Below are 18,520 nucleotides of genomic sequence, written 5' to 3'. Positions count from 1 at the left end.
TGGTTTTCTTCTTCAGGTAGGAATGATTGCTGAATTTTTCTGAAGATTTTCATACTTTTTTCTCTTTAGGTCTATTAATAATACATGCGTTCTATTCATGGATTTCCTAATGCTAAATGATCCTGGAAATCCCAGAATAGACCCCACTTTGTCAGGATGTGTTAGTTTCTTAATGTGATAATAGATTTTGTTTGTCTTTATTTAGGATTGTTTTCATAGATGCTCAGAAGTGAGATTGGCCTGTCCTAGATTTTTTGTTGATTTCTATAATAAATACTTCACTGTAGAGAATGGTCATGCTATTGATTTTTTGGCATACTTTTCCATGACTCAGAAGAGCCTCATGCAGAACTTACATTATTTCTCTAGTCTAGAGATCTGTGATGACAAATATGGCGGGTTCAGCAACATTTTATCATGAGCAAAATGCCCAAATGATGGATTAGATAAAGGTTGACAAAGAGAAACATTGTGCTTCTCACTTCTGTTCCTACTCCTCTCACTAGGCAGGAGCCCTGCACATGGAGACCACTCCCCATGTATATTTTCCCTGTCTCAAATAGCAAGGGTTTGGGGGGAACTATTGCAGACACGACAGTTGAATGTAGTGTAGTAGTTCAGTGGTAGAATTCTTGCCTTCCATGTGGGAGATCCAGGCTCAATTCCTGGCCAATGTACCTCACGTGCAGGCACCATCCTTCTGTCATTGGAGGCTTGTATGTTCCTGTGATGCTGAGCAGGTTTCAGTGGAGCCTACAGACTAAGGCAGACCAGGAAGAAAGGTCTGGCCATATGCTAATGAAAATCACCCAATGACCACCATACAGGTCACAATAGTCCAATCTGCAATCAGTCATGGGGATGGCACAGGACCAGGCCGTGTTTTGTTCTGTTGTGCATGAGGTTGCCATAAGCAGGGGCCCACTGGATGGCACCTGACAATAACAACAGCGTTTAAGAAATGTAACTGGAGCTAAAAAGACTTGACTCAAATACCAGCTTACTTCTTAGATATGTGATTTTACTAAACGTCTCCAAGTTTCAGGCTCCTCCTTTGTGAAATGGAGATAATATCTACCTCATAAGATTGCTGAGAATAAATTGAAATAATATCTGTAAATTGTTTAGGATGGGACCTGGCACATAGTCCTTGTTCAATGATCAGTAGCTAAATTATTTCAGCAATTGTGCTTTTGAAGGGAGTCAAGAAGGCAGAAGGGAAGGGAGTCAAGAAGGCAGAAGGTAAGGGAGTATAGAAAAGATGGTAGATAGCTGTGACCTAATACAATCAGGGGAGACCTTTGGAAAACCAAAGAGCTAAAATTGAGGTTTGAAGCTCGAGTAGCTGTATTAGTTATCTGTGCATAACAAAGTACCCAAAAATTTAGCAGCTTAAAACAACAAACATTTGTTATTTTACACAGTCTCTGAGGGTCAGGAACCCAGGAAAGGCTTGGCTGGGTGGTTCTGGCCTGAGATCTCTCAGGAGGTGTCAGCCAAGCTGTCCTCTGGGGCTGTAGTCACCTAAGGGAGCTAGAGGACCGCTCCTATGTGGCGGTTGTCAGGAAGTTTTAGTTCCTGGTCTCTTGGGCCTCATATAAGGCTGCTTAAGTTACAGCTTCCCTGCACCCCCTGGAATGAATGAGCCAAAATAGAAAGAGAGCCCCAGTCAAAACTTTGACTTTGATAACCAAATCTTGGAAATGACATACCATTACTCTACCATATTCTATCGGCCCCATAGACTGATCTTGGTTCAGTGTGGGAGAGGACTACACTAGGTCGTAGATAACAGGAGGAGATCATTAAGGCACCATCTTAGGAGCTGGCCACCACTGTCAACTTGAGGCAAATGGAAAGAAATTGGAAACTTGGTGGAAAGGAGGAAACTTGGCTGGACGCTGGTATGAATGCAATCCCTGCCATAAAGATGGGCAACCCATGCGAATGTTGACTGAACAACCTTACTGGAGCCTTAAAGCGGGAGGTAGACATACAGCAATTGTGGCAGCAGGCAGGGGGAGGGGGAGAGGCATATGACCCTGCACACTTCTTAAGCTGTGCCAAGTGATTTCTTGGCTAAATCTCCAGAAGAATGACATGGAGGAGTAACTTCTAAAGTAAAAAATGCCTTTCACTTACCCATCTCAACCTTTGGGTAAGTTGTTTCAATTTTCTCAACTTTAACTTACACATTTTTTAAAAATTTTTACTGTGCTTTAAGTGAAAGTTTACAAATCAAGTCAGTCTCTCATACAAAAATTTATATACCCCTTGCTATATACTCCTAATTGCTCTCCCCCAGTGAGACAGCCCGCTCCTTCCCTCCACTCTTCTTTTGAAAAATTTGCAATGCTTCACGAATTTGCATGTCATCCTTGCACAGGGGCCATGCTCATCTTCTCTGTATCGTTCCAATTTTAGTATATGTGCTGCCAAAGCAAGCACTAACTTCCACATTTTTACGCAGAGCTAATGATCACTCCCACAACCTGGAGAAGAGCAAATGTGTGAATGATAAATGTGAAAGCATCTGATGGAAGTGATTTTATTGTTGTGAATGAGACAGTAGACATGAGCCAGTGACTGTCCCCTGCCAGCAGGTACAGACCAGGCACTCCTGGTCCCTGATTCTATATTCAGCCCTCTGTCCAGGGCCAGACTCATGGTGGACACTCGGGGTAGATTTTGAATTCTTGAGTGAGTCAATAAAACCTGTTCTCCCTCTTCCGGATGACACTAAAGAATTGGCGTTAGTTTAAAAAGGCTCAGGTGTTTATGTCACAGGACTCTGATTCTGGAACCAGCCAAGGGATCAGCTACCAGGTCCAAACCAAGGGGGCTTTGTCAGCTACCGCAAAGCTTCTGGATTCCTGGCATAGTCAGTGTGCTCCAGTTACCCAGCTGTTGAAGCTGTCCTGCCATTCGGCTGTATAGTATTCAAATAAAACACATGTAAAGTCCATGCTACTTGGATTTCCTCTCTACAGAATGTAAGAGAACAATACGGGTGGATTACTATCAGTGATGACAGTAGCGTTGATTACGATCTATGTTGCATTTTCTAGTTAGGCTTCGTACATGCATTATGTCACTTATACTTTAGAGGATCCCTAGTGGTTTTTTTTTTTTTAGTGGTTAGTTGTTGCCCTTAATTTACAGAATAGAGAAAGCAAGGCTCTGTGTTAAGTTTTGTTAACTACCATATAGCTAAGATGCAAATCTTTACTCATGACAGAAACCTGGCATTTGCTCCAAAACCCCGTACAATCTATGAAGCCAAAAAAAAAAAAAACCCACTGCCCTCAAGTCGATTCCAACTCACAGTGACCCTATAGGACAGCGTAGAACTGCCCCATAGAGTTTCCAAGGAGCACCTGGCGGATTCAAACTGCCAACTCTTTGGTTAGCAGTCATAGCACTTAACCACTATCCCACCAGGGTTTCCATACAATCTACAGTATATTAAATAGTATCTAATTTTTCCTTCTTGATTCATAATATACGTCAGGAGGTTATATTACATCAGGGTCAGCTTCGTGCATAGCAATTCAATTTTATTTTTATACAAGTGAAATGATTCATTGAGCTTTTCATTTGTTAGATGGGCTTCTCTGCTGTGCATGTTTACTTGAGCTCGTCAAAGGACAGCGGATGTCCATTGTCACAGCATCTCTCAGAGGTGGCTGGTAACTTTAGCTATACTAGGCTGCTGCTGAAGAGTCGCACAGTGGGATCTGTTATTAATAAGTGCAATAGGATACTTTGAAGGCCAGAGTAGCAGGGATGGGGGTCTGGGGACCATGGTTTCAGGGGACATCTAGGTCAATTGGCATAGTAAAATCTATAAAGAAAACATTCTGCATCCCACTTTGGTGAGTGGCGCCTGGGGTCTTAAACACTAGCAAGTGGCCATCTAAGATGCATCAGTTGGTCTCAACCCACCTGGAGTAAAGGAGAATGAAGAACACCGAAGACACAAGGTAAATATGAGCCCAAGAAAGAGAAAGGACCACATAAACTAGAGACTACAACAGCCTGAGACCGGAAGTACTAGATGGTGCCTGGCTACAACTGATAACTGCCCTGTCAGGGAACACAACAGTGAACCCCTGATGGGGCAGGAGAACAGTGGGATGCAGACCTCAAATTCTTGTAAAAAGGCCAGACTTAATGGCCTGACTGAGACTAGAGGGACCCCGGAGGTCATGGTCCCTGGACCTTCTATTAGCCCAAGACTGGAACTATTCCCAAAGCCAACTCTTCAGACAGGGTTTGGACTGGACTATAAGACAGAAAATGATACTGGTGAGGAGTAAGCTTCTTGGCTCAAGTACACAAACCCATGAGACTATGTGGGCAGCTCCTGTCTGGAGGTGAGATGAGGAGGCAGAGGGGGACAGGAGCTGGTTGAATGGACACAGGGAATAAAGGGCAGAGAGGAGGAGTGTGCTGTCTCGTTACAGGGAAAATAGCTAGGAGTGCATAGCAAGACGTATGTAAGTTTTTGTATGAGAGACTGACTTGATTTGTAAACTTTCACTTAAAGCATGATAAAAAAAAAAAAAAAAGTGCAATAGGATAAATAAAACCTAGAAACCTCCCTGTCTGATTCTGGGCTTGAACCTGCAGCTGTAGTGTGCTATAGATTGTAAGGGGCTTGACTTTTAATTCTATACCCCATGTACAATTTACCTGCCTGATTTCATGTTCTAATTTGGAATTTAAGCAGCAGTAGAACTTTAATATCTTCTTAACATTTCCCTTGAAAGGTTTCAGAGCTCTTCCAGCGCTAGTTTTAACTTTTGGTTGGTTTCATGGTATCTATGAGAAATAAATTATGTAGACGTCAGTAGGGACGATTCAGTTTTCTGTCCTTAATGATCAAATCAGCTCGTGCTCCTGTCTGCCTTCTCGAACAATAGCCCATGTTCTTTTCATTACTGATTCTTTTAACTGTTTTAGAAAATCCAAAACATGCTAATCCAAATTTAAATCTTTCTTTTGTGTCACAAAGAAAGAACAGGCTTTCTGTCTGTTATTCAGATCTGTTCCTTTGGGTTGAAAAATATTTTGACAATGGAACTGTCATGAACCTCTATGAATGAAACTGTTCTTTTTCGCTCCCTGGCTACATCTTTTATTCTGTCTGTTCTTCCTTTCCCTGAATAGATTTGGAGATAAGGTGTCCTATTATTATGTAATATCAGATGCTATTTATGAGAGCTTTCCCTATTATTAAGCCGGTGCTTCTATGGGTTGGCGGCTTTTCAAAATGATGAGCCCAGATTTCTGTCCCATTTTTCCTGAAACGATGAGGATGTGGGTAGTGGCTGGAGTGATACTGGGAACAAGACTCTGAGTACCAACATCCAACTTTCAAGGAGGTGGTTAGGAGGAGGGTATTGATCTCCAGCACTGATGGTAGCTTGCATAGTCCCACGGGTCTGGGCAAGTGACTGGAGGGAAGGGCCACCACTAGCCTTGATGTGCTGCTGAGAAGCTAGTGTCTTGCACCATTCCTGCTGTAGCTGAAGTAAAGTTCTGTTCGCAGGTAGAAAAGGTCAATCAGATCAGTTTTTAAAACATACAGAGAAAGAGAGAAAATGGGGCAAAATGTTAACAATTGAAGAACCTGGGTTAAATCTCCATTCTTGCAGTTCTTTCTCTGAGTTTGAAGTGTATCAAAGTAAAGAGTTTCACTTATGCCCACACGCACACACACACACACACGCACTTTCCAACAAATGTTATGGATCCCGACTACAAGGTATTTATGACTGGGGGGAGCATGTCTCCCCAGTTTTTGAATGTTCTTCAGGGTATAAGCCTAATATGCCTTTTGCCTAAACTGCTAGTACTACTCTATTTCTGGGTATGGTCAGTGCTGATTTGGGAAAGGACCAGCTAGGAGCAAAGAAACCAGTAAGTGCAAAGCTAGAGACAGCAAGCGTACGTTGTCTGTGAGGGTGGCTGGGCCAGCTACTCAGAGGAACCAAGAATGGGTTCAATCTGTCAATACGCTGACAAAGCCAGCATGAACACGGACTTCACGGGGGAGCAGTTAGTATTTGGACTGTGTTTTTTTTTTTTTTTTTCCTGTTCATTTGCTTTGACTAAAAAAAACATAAAAATTATATTAAAGAAAGGAAAGTTGTGTTCTTTCAATCTGATATAGGGTGTCTGCTTCAGTTGGATTCTCTTTCTTGAGAAAAAAAAATAGCATTAAAGTTAAAAAAAAAAAACCTATAATTAATGAGAAAAAAATAAATCCCCTCACAAACCAAGAAAGTGCTAGACAACTTCTGCTCAGCTCTGCTATCTCCCCTCTCAACAATTTTATATACTTCCTCACGATTAGAAAGTGGATTTTTCAAAAAACAAATGATATTTTATTATCAGAAGCCCCAACATGAGAACATTTGTTATTACCTATTTTTTTTTTTTTTCAAATGTAGAAGTTGAGCCTCTGAGAAGCAAAAAATTAAAAATGATATTAAGGAAACAAACCTCAAGTCCATTAATTGGTGCCTGATTTGATCTGAAAAACTTTGAACTGAACTAAGTTTTGCATCTTCACCTCCACCCCACCATATATTTAGTCCCAATAAGGTGATCATTCATTTATTTATTAAGTATGATAAAAAAACAAACCCTTTGCCATCTAGCTGATTCCGACTCATAATGACCCTCCCTATAGGACAGAGTAGAACTGCCCCATAGAGTTTCCAAGGAGCACCTGGTGGATTTCAGCTGGCTTCCGTTAGGTTAGCAGCCGTAGCACTTAACCACTACACCACCAAGGTTACCGGAAGTATGATAGGTGGCCTTAAATTGCTAAAGTTTGTTTGTTTGATTTTTGCGTTTCTTTCCTCCAATATAGTTCGACTTGTTCTTTTTTAATGAGTAACATCCTGAATTCTGACCAACATAATTTGAAAGCATGAAATAATGATGCAGTCCCCTGCCACAATGTTATAATTTTGTCTTTGAGCTATACTGATAATAATAATTGCTATTATTACTATCACTGTTATAGCAGCCAACATATGCTTAGGGTATTCTGGGTTCCAGAAACTATTCTAAACACTTTACACACGTTATTTCAAAGTAGGTCAGTACTATTCCTATTACCCACATTGTGAAGGAGGAACACAAAAACTTAGAGTTGTTTAACTCTTCCAGGGATATAGCCCATGATCTTAACTATTTTATAGTCACGTGATTTTGTTCTTTATGTGTGATGACTGACATTTTTAAAAAGTGGCATAGTCCTTTATTTAAGTGGTATATTTAAAGATTTTCTACTCTCTTAACTGTGCTACAAATGGAGCTGTTAACTGTTCTAGAGGGAACCATACTGCCATTGTAGGAGGGATTCAGGCTAAGGTTGAATGATGCTTGTCATAGAAGTTCTCAGAAAAAATCATGAACTGGATGTTAGATTTGGCCAGATAATCTTTATTTCGATCCAATGTCTGTCTGAGTCTTTGGTATTATGCTTTTGTGAAAATTGAGGTTAATAGTGGCTGACCTGTATAGTTTATAGAATGTTTATGAAAATCAAATAAAGTCATGTCTATGGCTATGGTTGGAAAGAGGGCAGTGGTGATTCAGTAATTCTCGCCTTCCATGCAGGAGACCCGGTTCAATTCCAGGCCAGTGCTCCTCAAGGGCCGCCATAACCCATCTGTCAGTGGAGGTTTGTGTGACGCCATGATGCTGAACAACTTTTAGCAGAGCTTCCAAACTAAGTTGAACTAGGAAAAAAAGCCTGGCTACGTATCTGCCAATGAAAACCCTGTGGACACAATGGTCCTGGTCCAATCCTAAACCTGTCATGGGGATAGCACAGGACCACCAATGTGTATGGGGTCATCGTGAGTTGAGCACCAGCTTGAAGACAGCTAACAACAACAAGTTGGTTGGAAAATGGCAAAATATTTCAAAATATGGGAGCTATTATAATTATCTCTAATTTTTATTATTTTACACATCAAATCCAAATTTTTTTTTTCACCATAGAAGGTTTTAGTCTTTAAATCTATAATCCAACCCAATGGAGAACAATTGCATCAATGACGCCACAGCCGAGCCCTTTGAAACCCTGTGGAGCACCGTTCTACTGTGACACACACAAGGTCACTATGAGTAGGAGTCACCTCCAAGGCATCTGGTCTGCGAAAAAAGAAGATGCATTTCCAAGACACTCTCTGTTCATTAAATTTGATTTCCAAAAGTAGAAAAAGAGAAGTACTTTTTTTTTTTTCGTTAATTTACTGATGTTAGAAAAGATAGTTTCACGAAAGGTTCTTTTCGAAATTACATATTTCTGTCTGACAGCTAAAACTTTATTTTCACCATTAGAGAAAAAAAAACCTTCTAGAACAATTCCTATACATCCGTGCATTCTTATGTAATCATACCCAAAGCAATGTATTCTTTTCTTCATGATTCAGGGTCATTATTGGAAACAACATTTATTTTACCATCAGGAAGATAGCAATGGCCGTGAGGCTAGATGGGCCCAATTGTTAATGCTCTTTGAGCTTTTATGCCATTTTTAGAGTGCCTCTGCCTCCTGCTTGTCAGTTGTCACATTTTGCTGCTCTCAGTGTCCTTGCCTCCAGCAATATCCCATCATCCTCTAATTTGGTGCTGGAGTTCTGACACGGGCCAGGAAACCAGGCAAACACAACTTTAACGCAATGTTTCATAATTTAGCAAACAAACCAACCAACCAAAGTACTGAAGTAAGACTGTGGGTGTTTTAACAATCCCTTTGGCTAAGACTTTCAGAGTTTATTTTTTGGCTGAGTTTTGGACAGGATCGAATTTTTGGATATGTGAGGCAGGAAATATAAAAATTCTGACAAATGAAATGATATGTTTACAACCTTTCAGGATAGCTTATCCAAAAACACCAAACCCATTGCCATTGTCACAGAGTAGAACTGTGCTCCATAGGGTTTTCTTGGCTGTAATCTTTACAGAAGTGAGTCTTCAGGCCTTTCTTCTGTGGAAAACTTACCAGCAAATAATATTATAAAAGCTACTTTAAGTGAGTCAGAAATAGATGACATCAAACATTTACCTGGAGTTCTGAGGTAGAGGATGAGATAAAATTTGGGAGGCAGAATTAATTCTGTGCTTTGAGGGGTAGGAAGAAAAGTTAAATGCATGTGGACCCCTGGGAGCATTCTAGGGTTTCACCTGCCCCAAGTCCTTAAATAAGTGAATAATGTTGCACTCTTGTTCTGCACCCAGCCTCTTATGGGAAAAGCCTTCCAGACACAGTACTAATTACAGTTCAGCTTCTTAAAAAGGGAAAAATATATCTAAACCACAACTCTTGGTTTCTGGTACCTCCAACCTTCCCCATTTCAGTAAATGCCACCAATTTGTCAAGATAAATTTGTCAAGATGACCTGGAGTCGTCATTGATTCCTCCCTTTTCCTTAATTCATCAGCAAGTCTTGTGAATTTTCTCTCTAAACAATCGGAATCTATCTGTTTCTCTCCATCTTCATGGCTACCACCCTGGTCCAAGTTGCCATTGTCTCCCACTTGGACAATCACAGCAGCTTTCTAGATTGTCTTCATCATTACTTCTTGCTCTCCCCACCCTCCTGTCCAGACCAGTCAAGTTGCCTTTGAGTCGATCCTTACTCACAGTGCCCCATGTGTGTGAGAGCAGAACTGTTCTCCGTAGGGTTTTCTTTTTATATACAGTTCATTTTGTTGTTGCTACTGAGAATATACACAGAACATACACCAATTCAATAATGTCTGCACATACAATTAAGTGACACTGATTACATTCCTCAAGTGCATCCATTCTCGTCCTCCTTTTCCTGAATTGTTCCACCCCATTAACGTAAACTCACTGTCCCCTAAGTTTCCTATCTAATCTTTCGAATTTGCTGTTGTCAATGTTTGATCCTAGATAGATAGCTCTTGAAAGAGCTCAATGCTCAAGATAGATATTCTTTACTAGTTAAGTTAAACAGTTGTTTGGTTTTAAGAAGAATTCAGGGGATATTATGTTTAAAGGTTTAAGGGCTATGTCAGGGCAGTAGTTTCAGGGGTTCATCCAGACTCTATGACTCCAAAAAGCCTGAATTCCATGAGAATTTGAAATTCAGTTCTACATTTTCTCGCTTTTGATCAGGATTCTTCTACAGAATCTTTGATGAAAACATTGGGTAATGGTAGCCAGGCACCATCCAGTTCTTGTGGTCTCCTGGCCAAAGGGGGCAGTTGTTCATGGAGGCAGTTAGCTACACATTTCATTTCGCCCTTCTTTTCCTTACTTTCCTTCTTCTTTTGCTGCTCCAGGAGAATAGAGATCAATTGGTGCACCCTGGATGGTCACCTACAAGCTTTTAAGACCGCAGGCACTATGCGAAGAACTGGGAGGCAGAATAGAAGCACTAAACACAGTATTAGGCCAGTTAACTGAGATGTTCCATGGAACCATGACCCTAAACCTCCAAACCAAGAAACCAAATCCCATGAGGTGTTTGGTTGTACATAAGCAGCCTCAGCAGCTGCTCTTTTTATCGTTGTTGTAAATATATCTGTCACACAACTTTTGCCAATTCAGCTTTTTCCAGATGTGCAACTTATTGACAGATATTGCATTGTCTGTGCAACCTTACACTTAATCAATGTGATTTTTCCATCACTGTAAACTGAAACACACTGCTCCATAAACAGTAACTCCAGCTTTTCCCCTCCCTCCACTAATAATCTTTGCTCTCTATACATTTGCCTGTTCTTGTCTTTTTATATAAGTGGGGTATTACAGTGTTTGTTCTTTTGTTACTGACTTATTTCACTCAGCCTAATGACTTAATGACTTTAAGCTCCATCCATTTTGTAGCCTGTATTAAGCCTTTATTTCTCTTTCTGGATGAGTAGTATTCCATTGTATGTATTTACCACATTTTGTTTATCCATTCATCCATTGATGGGCGTTTAGATTGTTTCCACCTTTTGGCTATTGTAAATAATGCTGCAAAAAACATTGGTGTCTGTTCACATCTCTGCTTTCAGGTCCCTTGGGTGTATTCTTCACAGTGGAATTACTGGGTCATATGGTAGTTCTATCTTTAGTTTTTTGAGGAAAAACCACACTGTTTTCCACAACAGCTGTGTCATTTTGCATTCCCACCAGCAATAGACAAGGTTCCAATTTCTCCACATCCTCGCCAATATTAGTTATTTTCAGTTTTTTTTTTTTAAATCTTTGCCACCCTGTTGTTGTTATTTGTTGTTAGGTGCTATTAAGTCAGCTCCAACTCATAGTGATTCATAGTAGAATAGGAAGAAATGCTGCCCAGTCCTGCGCCATCCTCACAATTCTTGCTCTGTTTGAGCCCATTGTTGCAACCACTGTATCAATACGTCTCATTGAGAGTCTTCCTCCTTTTCGCTGACCCTCTACTTTATCAAGCATGATGTCCTTCTCCACGGACTGGTCCCTCCTGATAACACGTCCAAAGTAAGTGAGACAAAGTCTTGCCATCTTCATTTCTAAGGAGCATTCTGGCTGTACTTCCTCCAAGACAGATTTGTTCATTCTTCTGGCAGTCCATGCTATATCCAATATTCTTCACCAGGACCATAATTCAAAGACATCAACTCTTCTTCAGTCTTCCTTATTCATTGTCCAGCTTTCCAACGCATATGAGGCAGTTGAAAACACCATGGCTTGGGTAAGGCACACTTCAGTTCTCAAGGCGACATCTTTGCTTTTTAATACTTTATAGAGGTCTTTTTCAGATTTGCTCAATGCCATACATCGTTTGATTTTTTGACTGCTGTTTCTATAGGTCTTGACTATGGATTCAAATAAAATTAAATTCTTTGCAACTTCAACATTTTTCTATTTATCATAATGTTGCTTATTGATCCGGTTATAAGGGTTTTTATTTTCTTTATGTTAAGGTGTAATCCATACTGAAGGCTCTATGTCATCTTTGATCTTCATCAGTAAGTGCTTCAAGTCTTCTTCACTTTCTGCAAGCAAAGTTGTGTCATCTGCATATCTCAGGTTGTTAATGAGTCTTCCTCCAATCCTGATGCTGCGTTTTTCTCCGTGTAGTCCAGCTTCTCAGCTTTCATCTTGGTGGGAATGAAATGATATGTCCTTGTGACTTTGATTTGCATCTCTCTGATGGCTAATGACATTGAGCATCTTTTCATGTGTTTGGTAGCCATTTGAGTGTCCTCTTTGGTTAAATGTCAATTCAGGTCTTTTGCCCATTTTTGATTATGTTGTCTTTTTGTAGTATAGTTGTGAAAGTTTTATATATTTTTTGAATATTAGATTCTTATTGGATGTATGGTTTTTGAAGCTATTCTCCCACTCAGTAGCTTGTCTTTTCATTTTTTTGGTAAAGTCTTTTGATGAGCAAAAGGTTTTAATTTTTATGTGATCCCATTTACTTATTTTATCTTCTGCTGTTTGTGCTTTTGTTATTATATCAGATAATCCATTGTTAAAAGCTAGAGCTGACAGATAGAGAAAGCCTTCCCTAGAGCCAGCACCCTGAATTCAGACTTCTAGTCTCTCAAACTGTGAGAAAATAAATTTCCGTTTCTTAAAGCCACTCATTTGTGGTATTTCTGTTACAGCAACAGTATATAACTAAGACATGTGGGTTTATTTCTGGACTCTCAATTCTATTCCATTGGTCTCTGTGTCTGTTGTTTTATCAGTACTGGGCTGTTTTGATTACTGCAGCTGTGTAATATGTTTTAAAATCAGGAAGTATGGGTCCTTCTACTTTGTTCTTCTCCTTCAATATTGCTTCAGCTATTCAGGGCCTTGTACCATTCCATATAAAGTTGAGGATTGGTTTTTCCATTTCTGTGAAGAAGGCTGTTGGAATTTTGATTGGGATTGCATGGAATCTACAGATTGCTTTGGATAGTATTGACATCTTAACAGTATTAAGTCTTTCAATCCATGAACACAGAACGTCTTTCCATTTAGTTAAGTCTTCTATAATTTCCTTCAGCAGAAATTTATGATTTTCGTTGTATAGGTCTTTCATATCTCTGGTTAAATTTGTTCCTAGGTATTTTATTCTCTTAGATGCTATTTTAAATGGAATTGTTTCCCTAAATTTCCCTTTCAGAATTCTCATTGCTGGTATGGAGAAACCTGACTGATTTTTGTTTGTTGACCTTGTACCCTGCAACTTAGCTAAATCTTCTATTAGCTCTAGAAGCTTTCTTGTGGATTCCTTGGGATTTTCTACATACAGGATCCTATCATTTGTAGAGTCTTCAATGGCTGATTTTTCAGAGGTAGATCACCAGGCCTTAATCCAAGATGCCTTTGGGCAGCCTTGAACGTCTAACCTTTCAGCCAGCAGCCAAACATGTTAACTGTTTGCACCACCCAGGGACTTATTTCCCCACCCTAAACAAAAAAAAAAAAAAAAAAAACTTTTGCCATCGTCTCTGCTCTGACTCATAGCAACCCTATGGAATGGAATGGAACTGTCCCACAGGGTTTGCAAGGGTGTAATCTTTATGGAAACAGACTGCCACATCTTTCTCCCACAGAGTGACTGGTGGGTTTAAACCACCAGCCTTTTGGTTAGCAGCCAAGTGCTTAACGACTGCACCACCAGGTCTCCTTAAGTAATTCTCTACGTAGTCCTCCAGAGTGACCTTTTAAAACTGTAACTATATCGTGTCACTGTACTCTTCAAACCTCTATCTGCTTGTCATCACACTAAGGATGGAAGGCACCCATCTGCATGTTCTATAAGGTGCTGTGTACTTGGGCCTCTCTCTACCTTTCTAACCACACTTGGTACCTCTCCTCCCTTGCTCACTCCACTCCAACCTCACTGCCCTTCTTTTTGCTTCTCGCATGAACCAGGTTTGTTCCTCTGTACTATATGATACCTCTTTATTGTGCAGTTGGCTACCTGGCATCTGGGTCTCAGTGAGGTCTTGGTAGACTACATGACCTAAAGTAGCCCCCCAGCCCTCCTGATCACATCACTTTGTTTGTATTTTTATCCTAACACTTACCGCCACCTGGGATGTTTATTTACCCTGCCTTTTTGCACTGGAAGGTAAACTCTTCAAATGGAGGGGCTGTGCTTGAGTTGTTCAGTATCTGTCACCAGAGTCTGAATTTAAAAAAAAAAAAAAAAAAACTGGTACTTAATAGGGTCACTATGACTCAGAATGGACTGGAGGACAACGGATTTGTTTTTTTTTTTTTTTTAATAGGTGCTCAGTAAATGTTTTTGAATGAATAACCGAGTGAACTGAGCAAGATTATAGATTGTTCTTTCTGAACATTCCCCATCTGTTAAAAATACAAATGCTTTATTTTCTGTTTGCTGGGTTGTGTGTGTGTGTGTGTGCGCACACGTGCATGTACATTCGAGAACACTGGTACCTATAACCTAAACCCCTGGCTGATTTGTCCTCACCTATCATTGTTATCATACATTTATGTGACAAGAAACAAATGATCTCATTTTGACGTTAGGCTTAAAAAAAGACATTTCCAGTGCTGGAACATTGAGTTCAAACTTCTTTCCCCTTGCAATAGAATCAGTCCATCAGTTGATAAATATAAATGGCTGATAGAAGATTCCTTCCAGAGTTGGTGGGGGTTGGATAATTAAAAAACAAGAGGACACTGGGAACTTTCAAAGGCTCATTTTTAGAGAAGGCAAGATGAGGACAAAGCAAGCTTCTCTGCCCCCACATTTAGATTTTGGTTTTAAGCTGTCTCCAGTTTGACCGACAAATATTAGAGGACAAATAAAAGCTGTGCCTGTGTGCATTTTTTCCCACGCAGATGTGCCAGATAATACAGTGGAGCCATATGATACAACCAGCACCTCTCATGAATCAACTTTGGTTTTCAAGAAATATCTGAATGGTAGATTCTTGGACCTCCAAGCTTTAGGTTAGCAGCCGAGCATATTAACCATTTTCACCGCCCAGGGGCTCCTTCTTTAGTAGAGATCTTACTAAGTTGTTGTATGTGTTACAGGTAGTCTTGTTTGTTTAAAGAGAGGCACATAATTTTCTATGGTGGGGAGGTAGGACTTAGAAGCCTCCCATATAGTTGTTGCTGCCATTCAAGGATAATTCCAATATATGATGATATTCATGAACTTATTTTTCACTTACTAGTTATAACAATTATTATGAGCCTTTTGAACTGACTGTGGGTTATTTATACTATTAGGTAATTTGTTTAAGTCTGTATACCGGTTGTAGCATATCATTTATGTTACCTGTGTTTACAGTAGCAATATCTACAAAGTCCCTTAAAAACTGTTTTTTCCAATTCAGTAACACATCTATTTTCCTGCCTTATGGTGCTTAGCTTTTAAATGGTGGGAATTTTCATTGCCATCTGCGAGCAAGTCTAGATTTTATTTGTTCATTCCAACAGTCAACTAACAGAGCCAAGTAAAAAATTTCAAGGTATTTGATGGTATTCCCCGGGTGGTGCTAATGGTTAACCTGCTAGCTGCTACTGAAAGTTTGGAGGTTTGAGTCCACACAGAGGCACCTCGAAAAACAGTCCTGGCAATCTACGTCTAAAAACTCAGCCAAGGAAAACCCTATGGAGTACAGTTCTACTCTGAAACACATAGGATCACCATGAGTTGGGGTTGATTCAATGGCCACTGGTATTGTGGTTGATGGCATTAAGCTTATGAACCAGGAATCTCAAGATTCTGAGTTGCTACTCATCTTCTCATGAGTGAGACACCAGAGGAACAACAGCACAAAGTAAATCAAAGTGCCGCTACCCAATGGTTATACAAGTGCCTGATGAGCCAATAGAGAACTACCTAAGGCAAGGCAAGTTAGAGCATCAAGTTAATTCTCAAGACTTAAGAGGGGCTTTTTTCTCCCCCAATTAAAAATGTTTGCATTGCAACCATCTTGTTGTAGGGGGGAAAAAATCATATAAAGGGAAGGAGATGAATAGCTAGTGTGCGTGGCATTACCCATTTGGCTGCAGGTACTAAGAAAGAAGAAAAGAAGAGTCCATGCACACCTGCCTCAGGTCTTTTCATCCAGCGACCTCATCCCTAGCAGACATGGCCCCATCAGTGTTTCAGAGTGACCAATGTGATGAATAGTTCTTCCTCTCTTCGGGGTGAAAAGGGCCATGAGACAGTGAGTAGAGGAAGAAGAATGGGAAGTGGGTTTCAAAGTCTTCTCCTTCTATAAGCACCTACCATGTAGCAAGGGCTGTGCAAGGTATTCAAGACACAAAGGTAATAAGATTTTGTCTCTTCCTCGATGAGTGCATATTTTGTTAAGAGTCATTATGACAACTCAGCCTCTACTCAGTGGTTTTTTTGTTTGTTTTTTTTCAAAGCTATTCTAACTGGGAATATTTTAAGTATTTTAAAGTCAAGCATTAAACATGGGTAATGCCAGTGATCACAGAAAAAGCTATAAAAATTAAAAAAAACAAACTCGTTGCCATCGAGTTGATTCCAACTCATAATAACCCTATAGAACAGAATAGAACTGCCCCCATAGGGTTTCCAGGGAACAGGTGGTGGATTTGAACTTCTGACCTTTTGGTTAACAGCCAAGCTCTTAACCACTGTGCTACCAGGGCTCCAGAAAAAGCTACAAGCAAATTTATTTGTTAGAATTCTCTTGGTAGCTCATTGAGACCTCGAGCAGTCTGATAGTACCTTATGAAAACATGCTTTTGTTGTTAATCAAGTCAGCTCCAACTCATGGTGACCTTATGAGTAAGAGAATGAAATGTGGCCCAGTCGTGCACCATATCCATGGTCTTTGATATGTTTGATCCCATTGTTGCGGCTAGCATGTCGATTCATCTCATTTTGAGTTTCCCTCTTTTTCACTGACCCTCTACTTTACCAAACATGATGTCCTTGTCTAGTGATTGTTCTTTCCTGATGATGTGTCCAAAGTAAGCAAGACAAAGCCTCACCATCCTTGCTTCTAAGGAGCATTCTGGTTGTATTTCTTCTAACACTGATTTGTTCTCATGACAACTGCTAATATATAAAAAGAGAGTGTCATTGAAGAATGTACAGACAGTTCCTAAATGTAAGCCTAAAATGGTCTGATTTCTGGGAGAGCAGATAAAGACAATGTGTTAAGACTCACTGGAGAAGAACTTAGGGAAGCGTAGCAGAGGCTCTGAGTAATAAGAGGCAGCAGCTCCACCACACATTCGTAATTGACCATCAGTGTTAATGCTGCACGTTCCGTGAAGTCTTCCTATCACCAGTGATGACTCAAAAAGATAAAAACACAAAACAATGGATCAGGGACAGGTTATTGTACAAGCAATTATGTTGGAAATGCTCTGAGTTGTGAGTCTTCATAGTGACTACTACATAAAGAGCTGCAGTATGCTCCCAATTGGAGAATTAAATAAATACTAAAATTGTATATAAATATAATCCAAAAGTCATCCCTGATTCCTCTCTTCTTTTAAATTTGTTTCTATTCCAGTCTTCTCCATCTCAGTAGGTGGCACCACCTCTCCCAGTTGCTCTAGCCAAAAACTAGGAGTCATCCTTGGCTATTTTCTTTCCCTCAGAATGCATTCTGTTCCATACCATCAGCCCGTTTTGGTGATTCTAGCTTCAAATGTATCTATCCCCCATCCAACCCATTCTCATCACCTCTGATGTTGGGCAGACCCACTTCACCATCTCTCACCTGGACTATTCAACAACTTGCTAACTGGTCTCCCACTTCCACTTCTGCCCTGACCCCACACTGATAATCTACTCCCAAAGTAGCAGCTAGAGTGAATTTTTTTTAATGTAAATTATACCAAATCATTTCCCTGTTTAAAACCCTTCGATAGCTTCCCCTTACATTTAGGATAAAACCAAAGCCGTTACCACCGTCACAATTTCTACCGAACCTAACAACTTTCCACAGCTCCAAACATATATGAAATACTTCCCTCCTCTCTGCTAAACAGCCTTCCTTCTTCCTCTTGGATACGTGAAGTTGATACATAGCATACATTAAAGAATTTTTTTAAGAGTCTGAAGCCAGCAAATGAGATTGGGCAGGAATCAAATGAGTATGTATTCTAGAGGAGGTGAATGGAAGGAATTCCAGGCCAATTGTCCCAAACAGCTTCCTGGATTTTGTGTGGATTTGGTAAATGGGTGGGTCAGCAGGGCTGAGAAGGTCGGAGGCCGAATCACTTGGCAGGTGATTAAAAACAAGTTTAAAGAAGACCTTTAAAAACAATTCTGAAATTAAACATTTTAAAATTTATAATTACTTTTAATTGAAATATCAGAAAAACCAAACCCAGTGCTGTCAAGTCTATTCTGACTCATACGACCCTATAGGACAGAGTAGAACTGTCCCTTTGGGTTTCCAAGGCTGTAAATCTTTACTGAAGCAGACTGCCACATCTTTCTCCCAAGGAGTAGCTGCTGAGCGCTTTAACCACTGTGCAACCAGGGCTCTTTAGTTGAAGTACAGTATGTAT

The 18,520-nt window shown here is 40.2% G+C and overlaps 1 protein-coding gene and 1 non-coding gene across 4 annotated transcripts in view; one reads left to right on the top strand and one right to left on the bottom strand.

The window, feature by feature from the left end:
• RGS7 (regulator of G protein signaling 7) overlaps positions 1-18,520 on the top strand; it is a 572,799-nt gene that overhangs the window by 504,528 nt on the left and 49,751 nt on the right. The gene's annotated exons all lie outside the window — the stretch shown is intronic.
• Positions 2,342-2,448, bottom strand: LOC111750961 (U6 spliceosomal RNA). The gene has a single exon (XR_002786032.1). It is a non-coding gene; the product is annotated as a U6 spliceosomal RNA (small nuclear RNA).

Source organism: Loxodonta africana, chromosome 25 (genome assembly GCF_030014295.1).
Source record: "Loxodonta africana isolate mLoxAfr1 chromosome 25, mLoxAfr1.hap2, whole genome shotgun sequence".
Taxonomy (NCBI): Eukaryota; Metazoa; Chordata; class Mammalia; order Proboscidea; family Elephantidae; genus Loxodonta; species Loxodonta africana.
Note: the sequence above shows the minus strand (reverse complement) of the source record. Positions and strands in the feature narration are given on the sequence as shown.